Source organism: Haliotis rubra, unplaced genomic scaffold (assembly GCF_003918875.1).
Source record: "Haliotis rubra isolate DU_JTF1 unplaced genomic scaffold, ASM391887v1 Scf822, whole genome shotgun sequence".
In the NCBI taxonomy this organism is placed as follows: Eukaryota; Metazoa; Mollusca; class Gastropoda; order Lepetellida; family Haliotidae; genus Haliotis; species Haliotis rubra.
In genome coordinates this window covers 395,378-408,670 of record NW_025767549.1, presented here as the reverse complement: position 1 = coordinate 408,670, position 13,293 = coordinate 395,378, and positions in this window count along the sequence as shown.

The window sequence follows — 13,293 nt, the reverse complement described above, 5'->3', positions numbered from 1 at the left end:
CTCTCCTGAAGGACAGACGTCAAGAGGTTAACCGCTTCATCAACAGTGGTTTAACTGAGCACTTGTTTGAGACGTCTGACAATAAGGGCTTCGACATCGTGTCCTTGAACATTCAGAGAGGTCGCGACCATGGTCTGCCTTCCTACAACAGCTTCCGCAAGGCATGTCGGCTACCGGAAGTGACGTCATTTGCAGACAGTGTATTTGGTAAAGCGGGAGCTGCTTTAAGAAGTGTATACAGGTATGTGTTTATCCAGTGACTGTGATATGGGTTTCTGACTTATTGTAACAGATCTATGAAATACATTTACACTAACCATTCCCTGTCATTTCTCACGACCAACTTGAGTCTGTTCTTGCTTCAGATCCCCGGATGACATCGATGTCTTCACCGGTGCAGTAGCTGAAGAACACGTGTCTGACGGGGCAGTGGGCCCTCTACTGGCTTGTCTCATTGGTCAACAGTTTAATGATCTTAAATATGGCGACTCATTCTGGTTTGAAACATCACATCCCCAAAAAGGCTTTACACCAGGTACAATCTTGTCTGTGTTTACACTTGGTAAAATGCATGTCTTGGTAAAATGCATGTCAACATATGTGTAGATTGAAATATTTCATATACATTTAAGATGAATGCACCATACTGTTTTTTAAAGTTTGTTGGTGTGATTTCGTAAATCTAGACATCAAACAGTAGGTATGGCTCGCTGACGAAAGTGTGTAAAGTGATACTATCTGTTTCTCTGCACATGTACAGAAATTTATCAACTGCATCTGCTATTTCAGGTCAACTGTCTGAAATCCGACGAATGAGCTTTGCCAAAATTCTTTGTCGGAATTCGGGTCTGAGGTCCATCCAAAGAGATCCTTTTAAAGTTGACACACAAGACAGGTAGGCAGTGAAGATATTTATTTTTCCTTTTAATTAATTAATCACCTCAGTCAGAATACATTATAGTATCAGTATATAATTTCCTAATTTCATGCATTGATTAGAATGACATACATTTACGCGATATGTCATGAACTTTGAACTTTACTTAATTTAGGCTGATTCATTTCTGTTTGTTTTAGCAACCCCTTGGTGCCATGCAACGACCTTCCAACAATTGACTTAACAAACTGGCGGTGATGAGAAGATGTTTGGCCTCACCTCAGGTTGAACAAAACAGCAAGACTTCAAACATAACATTACCTTATTGAGATTTGTACACCCAGACTACTAGTTCTGGTTTGTAAGATGCACTCACTGAATAAGTTACAGTTTTAGCATTGTTGTTTGTTCATTATACTAAATATGTCATTCCAGTACATTGCGGTAACGCCTTTCACAAATAATGCTAAACCTGTTAACAGAATTCTCAGAGACATTTATAATAAGTTTTAATGTCTCAATCGTCATGAGTTGGTAACCAGTTAAGAGAACCATTAGTGTTAATGTTTAATCATGATGTACAATAAGTCATGTTATGAAGGAATAATGGCAGAATGAATATCTATGACGTTGTAAGACTTGCATTACTATCGTAGATATATGTAAGGCGACGTTGTTTTTTTATCTTGAGGTCTTGTATAGCGTTGTATAATTGTATAATACGTTGTCGTGTCCATATCGACTCTCGCTATGTGTGATCATGTGTACATTTCATACATTATGTTTAGTTAAACAATGTTGATAAATACTTGCGTTCCAACATGTAATAGATTCTAATATATTGGTTGATTTTACTTGTTGTTTCTTAATAAACACGTTCTCTCTTGCATTTATGTGTCATGGTTTCTTCTATGTATGCATGTATAAAAACTTATACATTACACTGGTCATGCCCTCTTTTCAACGACCCCTTCAGCTATACTTGGTGTATTCTTGCGAGCTTGTTCACAATATTTGTTCACAATGCAAAAAAACGACTTTATTGATTGTGAAAAATATATTTTGTGTGTTTACACAATCCCTTTCAATACTGGTTTCGTTGCAGCAAATACTACTTCGGCCTTTAGGCTAAAGGCTAAACAGCCAACCTGCTAAATTTTAGCCTGCGCCAACAACAACCCAACAGCCTCACAAATCGGAAATACTGCGTTGTGCTATTCGCACATCATTATATTAAGGATGATATCCTATGCAGTTCGTCCGTCTCAACGGTACCTGTTTACTGACGAAAGAAAGTCATCAAATCTCAAAAGCGTCGCCTCTTGTTTACAGTTTTCAAACTTGTCCGCCAATATGTACACTTCCGGTCACGTGGCACTATTTCTTAAACTGGATAAAGACAGGCGGAACACGAGTCGATTTGTGCGCAGTTTATATAGACTAACGCCCAGTTTATCCCAGTCGAAAAAGAAATGACAACGAAAGGCATGTTATATTTTCCTTTACCGTCTTACCTAATACCAGGGATAATCTACAACACCGTATATATTCTCCCTGTCAATACTAACAGAAAATGCCAAGAGGCAAAAGAGAGGGGAAAATATGTACCGGTAAATGAAATAAATATAACACCAATAGTAGAGAATGACAGACGAAGGCAAATAAAGGGAGTGGGTCTCATTTTAGTAATATATTTCATTTCTAATTTACGATTGAAAAAAATGGGAGATATATCGGAGTCAGTCAATGTTGATATGATAATTATGAATGTTTTGAGAGGGCATCACCGCTTGCACTTCCTTATGACCATATTTGTTTGTACAGTAATCTCTCTTGAAAGATGATTGGTGTATGGCGTGAAATTTGCATGTGTACGATTTTCATTAAAAAAAAAAATGAAAAAGAAAATACAAAAAAATACACAAAAACAGAAAAAATTAAATAAATAATAAAAACGGCTAGAAACCAACGCTAACAACTGTGCGATGCAAGATGATCGTCAGAATTAATGGTCTATAGTGATTTCTCGACCTTGTAAACCGTCGAAATCAAGAATGACACCCCATACACGTGTATGTATATGGGACTACTGTGTTGTGCCCGTGAATCCCATGCGTTGTGTTTGAGGTTGGTGATAAAGTGAAATGGTGGTGCGTTCATAAGATGTCTGTCTTTGAAAAGTTTGTTAACACTTACACTTACTACCCAAATCGAAAGTTCAGGTTCCCCTACATTTTTTTGGAAGAGTATATAATACCCAACGTTTACAATTGAGGTTTTTTTCTCAGCATATGTTTAAAAATCCATATTGTTTATTTCAGGTCCTTGGAATCTACACAGAATATCTGCATATAAAGATATATACCCTGCAATACACTTATACAATGCATATTGTATGGACGACTTACCTTAAAATAATGTGTATAGACTCACTGCTTACATACAAAAATGTGTAGTATAGTCTCATATAATATGTCGTCGGATAAAGAGGTTGAATAGAATTGTTTATATACAGAAAACAGTCACAACTCGGGAGTTCCACAAGGCCGGACTATCTGCTGACACAGAAAGAGGATTATGAGTTTATGGGACATACACAAACACACCTCCTCATGGAATGGCACCCCTGAAGCGATCACATCTGTACTTCATATGAAAATCATAAGTGTATACATGTACACATCCTGCACTCGGGTAAACATGCACCTCTGTAACAAAACTTATTCGTTTTAACAAACTAGCCAGAAGGGATTCCGGGTGGGAGTTAGTAGCCTACCCCAAACAGCCCATGGTGGTAGTAAGAGGTAGAGCTTGGTCCGACTCGGCGACGTCGCTGAAGGTTTGTCTACGTATCCCGACGGATGAATCTTTGCTCATAATATTTACAAACATATTTTACACTGTTTTACTTATGTTTATACAGATTATATATCGATTGGCAAATTGTATACATTACATAATATTATATGTAGATCGTGAAACAAACAAACTATTTCTCATTTCAACATCGCGTTGGATTGTCTGTCCAAGAGTCGATTGTTTACAAACCGCTGTCATGTATCTGAAACCATTGCTGAGTACGGCAAAACTGACTTATATCACAGTGAGTAATCAAGGTGCGCGCACGCACATGCACGCACACACACATGCACGCATCAGCACCAAAACGCACGCACGCACACACACACACACACACACACACACACACACACACATACCAGCACCTAAACGCACACAGGCACAGACACAGGCGCGCGCACACGCACACACACACACACACACACACACACACACACACACACACACATGTACATGCACTCACTCAGGGACACCGTAAACATTTACTGTAAACTATTTTATTCAGATTAAAAGTAGAGGATTCTGTCCCACGTTGATCCATGATGAAATCAGCGTTGCTGACCTGAAGAAGGAACAAAATGTTTTTGTGTTAGAAAAGCAAATGTATTTGACAGAAGGGATGCGCATTTCTTTTTGCTGAAGCAATATGACAAAATTATTCTTTCGCTATATTCAATTCCATTATACCTGCCACATTCCTATTGCTTACAACTTCTAGAATGCCTCTCAAACAGTTCAAATGATGATGTCATATACAATGTTGGCCTATAGTTATATCATATGCAGAAATAGATTAACTCCAGGATGTAGAGCTGCAACTTTTAACTGCCCTCTCATTAAATACATTGTCATCTGATTGCATTATGGACCGAAGGCCTCTACTGAATAAACACTGTCTGTCTGTCTGTCTACAACAATACTTCTGTGTTCGTTTCTCTAGCAGTCACCACGGTCAAGATACACACATACAGCACCCCTTTCATTGGGCCTTTCATTGTATCCGCTACAGCCCAGTACACGGTGGGAATGTCTGATAAACAAAAGAATATGATCTCCCACATACATATTTAAACTCCTGAAGTAAGTCAACACATAATCCTTTATAATACACTACCAGTTGTGGTCATACTCTGGCGGTCAGATGTACATACATGAATGAGTAGCCTTGCTCCAAGGCTGTACTGAAGGCTAAGCCCATGGATATATAGTAATTCTATTGTTTAAAGAGGCAAGTCTAGATAAGCGGACATCTGAGGCCTAGGACGCCAGACTGTTGGAGTTTTATTCATATTTTTTTAAACAATTTACTATTAATTATTACCTTAGAGACTTGTGCAAGTCTAACCAATGAGCTAAAAGTGTCAATTGAGGCTAATTTATCCGCCATTGATGTTAGTGTAGTGTTCACACGCTGATAACACGAAACTTGGTGATCTGATTGCAATCTGGCGTTATTCAGGATGGTGTCGGTCAGGTATAGCAGAAATCGCCATTAGTGAAGTGCGCCTCCGCGAAGTAGGCCTGAGGCAGGAAGCGTGATTTCAAAACTTGTTTATGACGTAACTGCAAGCAGATGAAGACATTGATACCAGTGATAAGATAGTAAATGTATTTAATTGTCTGTAATTGAGACACCCGTAACCTTAATCTGTCAGCCAGACAGTTTGATGTTCTTGAGGGTAAATGTGTGTGATCAGAACAAATCGTGTTTTAAATTCGTGAACTGTGGCTAAAACAGTAGTAAGACATTTCTTTCTGAGTATTCAGATACCCAAACTGCTTAAATCGCAATTTTTATAACGGCAATTTGATTAATTATATTACATCACCAGCGTACATGGAGAAATGCAAATAACTAACTGTCTGCACATACACTGACCTAAAATATTGATGTCGATTCTTGACGTCTTTAACGCATTCATTCAAACTGTTGACAAGAGATTCATTCACTTAAATTTATATGTATACTGTTATTCCGGTCTCGTCCATTTCTGCGAATTGGCTGCTCAGGGTGAATATTCCGCTACTTGTTGTTGCCAAGCCTGATCGTATTCTTTTCATCTTGGGGCAGTGGAGAAGCCTAGTGGTTGAAGCGTTCGCTCCTCATGCTGTAGACCCGGGTTCGGTACCCCACATGGGTACAATGTGTGAAGCCGATTTCTGGTGTCCCCCGACGTGATATTGCTGGAATATTGTTAAAATCGGCTTAAAACTAAACTCACTCACTCACTCACACTTTTCAACCTATGGCTATATTCGCTGTTGACCTCGTTGTCTTTGATATTAACACCCTTGTATGGATGCCCCACATGAAAAGTAGTTTGTAGTTGTACCCACCGAAAAGTGGAAATCTCATCATTATAACTATTAATTGCTTGATTAAAGAATCACACTCACACACGCACGCTCACACACACACACACACACACACACACACACACACACACACACACACACACACACACACACACACACACACACACTTAGTCTCTCTCACACACGAATACATACACACAAACAGACACACACACACGAATACACATAAACAAACGGACACACACACACGAATACACATAAACAAACGGACACACACACGACTACACATAAACAAACGCGCTGACACACACAAACGGGCACACAAGCACTGACAGGGGGGACACATACATACCTACACACACGCGCGCGCACACACACACACAAAAACAAAACAAAAAACAACAACAAAACAAAACGGATACGGACACACACAGAGATGGGTTTGTCGTGGTTTTCAAAAAAATCATATATGCATTGCAGTGTCACTTTTATGTAGCCTCTAAATGATTATTTCACACACCGTGATGACTTGATTTGACGGTAGTCACTCACTTTCTATTGATCAATGAACACGATGTGATGCCGTCCGTAGACCTGATTGTTACCTAATTATACCGGACTGGGCTGCCTCTCATGATCACCCATGACGGGGTTTATACTGTTAATCACTAATCTGGGATTATTTCATCGAATGGTGTTACTTAGGGCGTGTCGTCATCAATTGTAATCACTCAAAAGTGTTCTAAAATATTAGTAATGAGACAATTGGTAATCCGCTTTTCATCAGGAGTTGTTCTTGACTTGCAGGTGTTACAAATATAAATATATTGAAGTTGTTACAAGGTTTTATGCCTGGAAGATATTCCAGTCCAAGCAATAAGTGCAATAATACAAACAAATAATGTTTATCATAGATGATATAATAAAATGTCAGTCAAACAGTTCTTACAATTTCCAGTTTCCACTACCACTATCTAAAAGGTCCCCAAATCCCAAATAGTTTATAGACAAGAACAGCAACTACTACTACTACTACTACTACTACTACTACTACTACTACTACTACTACTACTACTACTACTACTACTACTACTACTACTACTGCTGCTACTACTACTACTACTACTACTACTACTACTACTTCTGTGGCAACCGTCATAAATATATTCTAATTGTAGCCAACTGCACACCTGAATTAATTCGGGAACGTATGGTATAAGTCGAAATAGGGAATTCATCATTTTTGTCACTGATGCATCAAATTTTGAATGTTGTAACAACATCTAAGCAAGAGTGGCATGAAGCTCTTTGAACCCTGATAAAGAGAGCACGCTTGATTGGGGATCAACCAAAAGTTGTGAAATGTAAACACCAAAGGCTGGAGCTGTTGGAATATTGCTGGACACGGAAGGGAGGTTGACTATTGGGAAGTTGAAATCACCCCTTTTGTATACAGCCTTGTGGAGAGTCACCCCTTTTGTCATACAGCCTTGTGGAGAGTCACCCCTTTTGTCATACAGCCTTGTGGAGAGTCACCCCTTTTGTCATACAGCCTTGTGGAGAGTCACCCCTTTTGTCATACAGCCTTGTGGAGAGTCACCCCTTTTGTCATACAGCCTTGTGGAGAGTATTTTTTGTTTGTCACTCTGAGTCTGTGTGCATACATCTAAATATGAAACAGGTGAGGCGGTCTCACTTGTCTTCTTTTGATTATGCCATTAGCTGGAATACTTTCTGCTCGAATCAGTTATAACCATTTAACTATGAGATATCTCTCAACGATGCATACCTCCTGAAGCGAATCAGATAACCAGCTGTCTTGCTATTGATGTTTACACAGGACACAAATAACCATGGCGGTAAAGACGCTGCTCCGGGATAATCAGCCTGCATCGACACAAAATGGTTAGCTCCCCCTATGTAGATATGTCGGATTATGCCCACCAGGGGTCGGTCGAACATATGGTAATCTTAATCCAGGAATACGAGTATATATAGAAGGCCCATATTATGGTGTATCAGACATTCCCACAGCGTACTGGACAGAAGCAGAAACGATGAAAGTGGTGTTGTTTGTGTGTATCTTGACGGTGGTGTCTGCCGGGGAGGCGGACACGGAGGTAAGCTGGTTCTTCTCTTCTTCTTCATCTTCACTGTTGTGTTTCCTTCTTCTTCTCCTTCTTGGTCTTCTGTTCGTTCTTGTTCTTTTTTCTCATCATCGTTATCAGCATCACGATGCGATTCTTGAATGTGTGTAGAAATCAGTATGTATTCATCATGGTATAGATTCTGGTTCTGAAGTCGCCTTCTCTCGTCACGTTCAACGTTCGTTACAGGTGGATATCTTGCTTTTTTAAAAACACCACTTCTGTTTTATCCGAGATTATTTCACCCATGCAACCTATTTCCTTTTAGGTTAACAACAAAGAATCCGTCATTAAGCAACGTGAGTATACTGTTCAAAATGATAAAGGAATTCTTGGCAAGCAATGGTGAAAGATGGTATAAAACTATCTTAGTTCCCTGTCCTTTGGTATTTAAAGGTAAAAAAAATCATTCATAAATATGTCAACATTTTTACTTAATGTCATACTGACTGCTTCAATATATTTATAGATATTTTGTAACCATAATCTTCCCAAATATAACATGTGTTAATGTACAGATATAATATTTTGTGATATTAAGCATGGAGCAAATTATGTTCCCTTCAGTAATTTCAGTAGAATCAGATCTGGCTGGAATGGACCATGAGCCTCACACGACCATGGAACATGAGAGACGAACTTCACCATCGACTTTGAGTGAGCAGCAAGGAAACGTTAATGGCCAAACGTCAGACAGGGAAAATAGAAAATGTTTCATTCTTTTACATTGAGGGCTTCCAACAGAGTTTCAGTGTTTATAATTTGACTCAGGGTTAACAGACGAATCAGATCATGGTCAGGAACAACTAATTACAGTCGACCATAAGAACAGTCTCTGTTCTTATGTAAGAAAGAATAAAATGCTTCAGACAGTCATTCTTTTAAAAGCCGTGAAGGCCCGGGTTAGAATTGATCTTCAGTGACCCATCCTTGTCGTAAGAGACTAACGCGATCGGGTGGCCAGGCTCGCTGACTGGGTTGACACATGTCATCGTATCCCAATTGCGTAGATCGATGTTCATGCTGTTGATCCCTGGATTGTCTGGTCCATACTCGATTATTTACAGACCACCGCCATGTAGCTGGAATATTGCTGAGTGCGGCGTAAAACTAAACTCACTCACTCATTCTTTTAAAACACTATAACCTATTCCAGGAATGCAGTTGCTGGTGATCTATAGCCCATTTTTACAATGTATTGTTGTTTAATAATCTATTCTTCTAAATGCTATCAACTAGTTTTAACTTATACCTATGATGCTCCAGTACTCAACTGTCCATCGATGACAGATTTCTAAATCCTAATATATTAAGTATATATTCAAATTCTCGTAACGATATGCCTGAAAAATTGCCGATGTGACGTTAAATGTTAACATCAGAGTGACGAATTCTGTCTATTTTTAGAAGTATTTCACATACGCCTCTTGAAACATCATCAGAAAGTTTAGAATAGCAACAGTTCAGATATAATTGAAGGACACTGGCATTGTCCCTGTGAGCTGGCAATGAGCTAATGCCTTTACCTTGATGTAGGTGATGATGAAGACAACAATTATATTGTTTGTACACTGGCTGACGCCGCCGAGACGTCTCAGATCTCATTGGAAGACATCAGCAAGTCCAAGTATCAAGAGAAGCACATCATCAGGTCAGCTACATGGCTTCCGCTACTATCACTTTTAGATTTCAACTTCAGACAACTTCATTTGAAAGTTTAATGTATTTGGTACCAGTTATTATTAGCCTTGACAATGCCCCCTACTTTAACAGACGGCGCTCCACCGCCTGCCAACCAGGAGCCCGCTACCGGACAATGGACGGAAGATGCAACAATGCTCGTTGGCCAAACTGGGGATCAACCAACCAGCCATTCAGGAGATTTCTTGATCCTGCTTATGATGATGGTAATGTACAAGTTGTCTTTGATGTCCTATATTTTATGTGTAAGAACTTAAAGTTGACTGATTCATGCTAAAAACCAAGGTAATTCATTACGAAACCTGACAATCTGACCCCATAATGACGAGTTTCAGTTGTTTTAACCATTCCTGGCAATAACTGGACTTTTCATGCGGACATTCAGCCATTCCGTTATTAGTATCATAACTGACTTCACGTTTTGCAGGCAAGTTTGTTCCTCGACTGAGGGGCGTTGATGGTCATCCCCTCCCGAGCCCACGTGCTGTCAGTGTGGCCGTACATCCGGGTACTGACCGTCCTTCTGGCGACAACACAGTGATGGTGATGCAGTGGGGGCAGTTCCTGGACCACGACCTCACCGGAACCCCCCTCCACGCAGGTAGGTGACAGGTGTCTACTATTCAGTATCCAAAGATAGATTGCGAAAAATCCTTGTTGGTAATAAAGATCAGTCAAGATCGTATTAAACTGGAGACTTCACGTTGTCCAGAAAGGTCGCGAGGGGAACTAAGCTATTGAAATCTGACAAACTGTAAATCTATTTGCTAAAATGGTGATGCAGTGGTTGCAGTTCCTGGAACACGACTTCACCGGAACTCCTTTCCACGCAGGTAGGTGGCAGGTGTCACTATCAATATTCACTATTTAAAGAAGAGTGAAGAGTCGTTGTAGATGATAGAGATCAGTCAGGTCGTCTTAAACTGGAGGTGGTTTTGTACACCACGAATTAATGTTGTCCAGAAAGGTCACGTGGGGAACCGAGATGAACTGTTTGGGAAGGATTCCAGAAGTTGAAAGTAATAGGAATAACAAGTGTTTATGGATGATCAACGTCTTTATTGTACAATAGCGACGTTTCGGTACAGATGATTATACCGTTTCATTCCTGGGAACTGAGATGTTGAAATCAGACAAACTATTGTTGTATTTCGTTTTTGTTCACACGATTTCCACATCTTTCAACATTATTATGTTTGAATCTTTGTATTCGGTTTTCTCATCCATATATTTTCCAAGGTGATGTTCAAACTAAATGCTGCGATGGTCACAGACCTGGTCAGATGCATTCTGATGTACGAACTGGGTAAGCAATTAACATTCTTTATTTTCCATTCCTTGTGATTCTTATTCCAATTAGCACATGAAACTTTAACAACGACGTAGTATTGACAATAGTAACATTTATATTATGTAATTAAAATCAAAGTCACAAAACACGTCACGGTCAGCTGTACGATTATGAATATATATAAAAAACATACATTTTGTGAAATAACATGTAAGCTTGGTCATATCATTGGATTGGAACAAGGAAACGTCTGTCCCTTTACTCTTTCACGTTCCAGGGGTCCTTGTTTCCCGATCACCATGCCATCGAATGAACGTCATTTCCCAAAGAACTGCATGGAGTTCAAAAGATCAGCTCCAGCACCTGGAACGAGTGAGTATATCAATACTAGGTTGGAAATATTGCCTTATACGATATTGGATTTTACTGCCATAGCTAATTTTTCAAATATACGTATTTAAAAGTAACGTTAACAAAAAGGACACCGTATGCCAACACCCATGTTTTAATCAAAGGTTGTCACTTCCAGATACTCGAGAACAATTGAACACACTGACGGCGTTCGTGGACGCCTCTAACGTCTACGGCCACAGTGAGGATCAGCTCAGTCATCTCAGGAACGGACGTAAGTCAGTATTCTGAACCATATACTCATTGACGGAAAACCAAGTAAACAGAAGCATGGTAAATTTTGACAGAAGACCCTCGAAAGTCATTGGTACATACAAATAAATGTCGTCATTCAACTTTTCAGCATACATGAAAACCAAGGAAATAACCTGTTGCCAGAATCAAACCATGGCAACTGCCAAACAGGCAATAGCAACGAATGGTGTTTTGAAGCTGGTGAGTACAAATTCGTAGTAACATTCTCAGATTCTTTTCATACTATTTGTCGTATGTGAATGACCATAACTATTATGTCCAGTTATGAAGATCATAGGTTTCATAACATTATCACAGCCTGTTTGTAACTTCATCTTCAGGCGACGACCGTGTGAACGTGTTCCCGGGTCTGGCCGTGCTACACACCGTGTTCGTTAGGGGAACACAACCGTCTGGTCAAAGAACTCGCTGGTGTCATGCCATCCACCACCCCGGATGATGTTCTGTTTGAAGAGGCCAGAAAGATCGTGTCAGCCATCATGCAACAAATCACCTACCGCGAGTGGCTGCCCATTAATGTAGGGCCCTTGGCCATGAGGAAGTACAGACTGACCCCTGGCTACAGCTTCAGGTACAACTTCACCCAGAATCCCACCATCTACAACGTCTTTGCCTCGGCCGCCTTCAGATTCGGCCACTCAACCATTCCACGTTTCTTGACCCTGGGAGATCGGCGTGTACCCATAGAACAACTCTTCAACAGACCTTCTGAGGTCATCAGAGATCTGGATACCGTTCTGAAGGCTCTCCTGAAGGACAGACGTCAAGAGGTTAACCTCTTCATCAACAGTGGATTAACTGAACATTTATTTGAGACGTCTGACAAGAAGGGCTTTGACATCGTGTCCTTGAACATTCAGAGAGGTCGCGACCATGGTCTGCCATCATACAACAGCTTCCGCAAGGCATGTCGGCTACCGGAAGTGACGTCATTTGATGACAGTGTATTTGGTAAAGCTGGAGCTGCTTTAAGAAGTGTATACAGGTATGTGTTTATCCAGTGACTGTTATATGTGATTATTGTAACACATCTATGAAATACATATATTTTAACCATTCCCTGTCATTTCTCAAGGCCTATTTGAGTCTGTTTTTGCTTCAGATCCCCGGATGACATCGATGTCTTCACCGGTGCAGTAGCTGAAGAACACGTGTATGACGGAGCAGTGGGACCTCTACTGGCTTGTCTCATTGGTCAACAGTTTAATGATCTCAAATATGGCGACTCATTCTGGTTCGAAACATCACATCCCCAAAAAGGCTTTACACCAGGTACAATAGTGTCTGTTTTTGTACTTTTGTGCTAATTTCACATTGTTTGGTAGAATACATGCAAAAATACGTGTATATTAAATTATTTAATATACATTTAAGATGAATTCGGGATGCTGTTATATAAATTGTGTTTGTGTGATTTCGTAAATCTAGACATCAAA